The sequence below is a fragment of the Lissotriton vulgaris genome, chromosome 2_2 (genome assembly GCF_964263255.1).
Source record: "Lissotriton vulgaris chromosome 2_2, aLisVul1.2, whole genome shotgun sequence".
Classification (NCBI taxonomy): Eukaryota; Metazoa; Chordata; class Amphibia; order Caudata; family Salamandridae; genus Lissotriton; species Lissotriton vulgaris.
Window position 1 is genome coordinate 200,998,177 of NC_141688.1, and position 3,216 is coordinate 201,001,392.

Consider the following 3,216-nt stretch of genomic DNA (forward strand, 5'->3'; position numbering starts at 1 on the left):
TATTGCTTTGTATAAACAAGTAAAATAATATTATGTGAAGAGAAAAAATAATAATAAATAAGTAAAAAGCATCTTTGGTCTGCATGTACAAACTACCATTGTGCATCTTTGTACCTTCCATGTACTTGGATCTGTGTGTCTGTTACTTTTCTCCTGAAAAAGCATATCCAATGCACTACCCTACTTCTCATCATGTGCCTCTATCAATATCTTTAATCTACATATACTTACCTCCTTTATGTATCTATATACTCTCAATGTACTTATGGCTCTATATATTTATCACTTTCTTCTATTTCTCAGCCTATACTTCGCTCAATATATCTTCTAGCCCAACCTTCTGACTCATCTCAAACTTCTTTCTACTACTCCTTCCCATGCACTACCCTATCTCTCATCCTATACATCTATCAATATATCCTCTACATATACTCTCTCATTTATCCCAAACCCCATACCACTAAAATGATCGCCAAAATAACCCTTCTAGACTCTCTCCTACTTTAACCCTCCTTGCATCATCTAACACCTCTTTTTACTATACCGATCCCCCAAAACAAACCTTTCTAAACTCTTCCCTCTGAGTCCTCCCTTCCAAAACCTTTTTTTACTCATCCAAAAGCCTCCTCCTACTGCTAAGACCTAAAATACAAAAATCCCTCACTCGTTTTTCCCTCCACTATCTTTGTCAATCAAAAATTAACAGACTAACATGTTCACTTCTCAAATTCCAGATACAACTATACTAATATTCTACCCAAATAACTGAATAACATATCCACTACTCAACTTACTTCATATTTATACTATACTCATTTTCCACACTAATCCTTTATGGGTTCCGGAGTGGCGTGTTACTCGCCAGAAAAGTGCTTCAGCACCCATCAGGGGTAACAAGTGCCATATGAATGCATATCTTTCTTCCCCTTTTATCCCTCTGATATTCTTCTCACTCCAAGTAACTCACCAATATCCACTACTGAAATTACTTCATATTTCACCATATTAATTCACCACTAATCCTTTATAGGCTTCCTGAATATCGTGCGTCAACAAGCGCTATATAAATACAAACCTTTGCCCTCCTCTATCCTTCTGCTATTATTCCAAATCCAAATAACTAACTAACCTATCCACCACTTAAAAAGTACTTGCATGTTTCACTATACTAATTCAACACTAATCCTCTATGGGTCCCGGAGTAGCGTACTACTCGCAGATAAAATGCTTTGATGCCTTGTCAGGGCTAGTAAGGGCTATATAAATGAAATTACAATACAATACAATAATGGCTACACTGAAGACTGAGAAGTTTGGTATCAAACTTCTCAGCACATTAAACCCACACTGATGCCAGTGTAGGATTTAATGTAAAAAGCACTACAGAGGGCATCGTAGAGATGCCCCCTGAAACCTAACCAACTACCAGTGTACTGACTGAGAGGCTGCCTAGGCTGCCCCACAGCAGACATGTTGCTAGACTCCTGGGTAGAGAGCCATCCGCTCTCCTGGGCCTGCAACAATGGACATCCTGGAACAAGGTGCTAGCTCTCCTCCCCCAGGATGGACAGGGGGAGCTTCAAAGGCATGCCGCCTTTGTGAGCTTCTATAGACCTCTTGCTGTACTCAGCAACTGGCCCCCACCAGTTCTGACCCTCCACTCTGGTGGTAAAACAGGCGGGAAAAACAAAAGAAGGGAAGGGGGTCTGCAAGCCTTTGCCAACCCCACCCCTCAGGTGGGGGATGCGAGGTAAAGCACAAATCCGGGCTCCGAGGACAGAATGACAATGGGCGTAGTGGGGCTTCTCTTGTGCTCCGTGGATGGGTAAAAAGCGGCCCCATAAGGGAGCGGAGGCCTCTTGCAGGGAACAGCTCTGTTCCCCGCAAGGCCCAAAATTATAGACAATAGGCGTTTGTAAAAGGGTTCCTCACATACAACGGACGTAAGTTTCAAATTCCGGACGATCCGTGAAATTTACGGACGGTTGGTCACCCTACAGCCCACTCTGTGCTGTCAGTGTCCAGTTGCGTCCTCTGCTGGTATCCACATCGCATCAGTTGATGTTAGAAATGAAATACTCGCTGTCACTCCTTGGAGTGGACCATGCCGGGCAGCTGACCAGCCTTACTACCTATACATTTCAACTCACCCTGTTGTCCTTCAAAACCCTACATGTTTGTTCACCTAGCAGCCAGCACAATTTATTGCTTGCTGCTTTGTGTTCCTTCTCACATTTTGTTACTCACCAAAGCTGGCAGGGTGACGCCCATCTTGCCCCTTAACACCAGTCATCCCTGAGAAATTTGCTTCTGCTGATAAAAAAAAAAATAATGAGGCAGCAAGAGGTCCTTTTCACAGGTTAGTACCTGCCTTGCTAGATCATTCAGTTTCCTATGAACACAGACATCTCCTCCCTCCTCCACCTTACCTCAATCACCCCCAGCTTAGCTCCTACAGGCTGATACCAAGCTGTTTGTTATGGTGGGGAGGTGGTGTTGGTATGTGGTGGCAGGGGGTCAGAAGTTGCTGGGACGGCAAGTAAAGGGGCTGATAGGCACTGGCGTAGCTAGGGAGGTGCGGGGGGGCGGACCGCCCCAGGCACCACTATTTAGTGGGCGGCGGCCGCGCGGCACAAACGGCCCACTGCTGCGGTGGCCTTTATACTTTATTTCGGGGCACTCACTGACACTACGGCAGAGGCGTAGCTAGAGCTTGTGGCACCCGGGGCTATCCCTCAGATTGCCGCCCCTGAGGAGGGGGGGAGAGGGGGTGGTTGAGGAAAAGGACGTCAAGCACTTTAACCCCTTCAGTGCTGATGACGAGCCCAGGCTCGTCATGCAGCACGGTGCTCGTGTGCTCATGACGAGCCTGGGCTCGTCATGAGCCGTGGAATGCTCACACGCGGGGCTAATTCCCCCGCTGTGCTGAGCATTCCATTGCGCGGGCAGGTTCATGACGAGCCCAGGCTCGTCATGAGCACACGAGCACCGTGCTGCATGACGAGCCTGGGCTCGTCATCAGCACCGCGGCGCTGTGCGCGGCCCCCTCCCCCCCCCCGCACCGCGGGGGAATTAGCCCCGCAGCGAAGGGGTTAAAGAAGTCCGAGAGACACGTAATATCGCCGCTAATAGCTACCTCGATCTTGCAAGTCACCTGCACATACATGGCACGGTCCAAGGCTACACCGTTGAATACACTGGTGACCGGCAGTACAA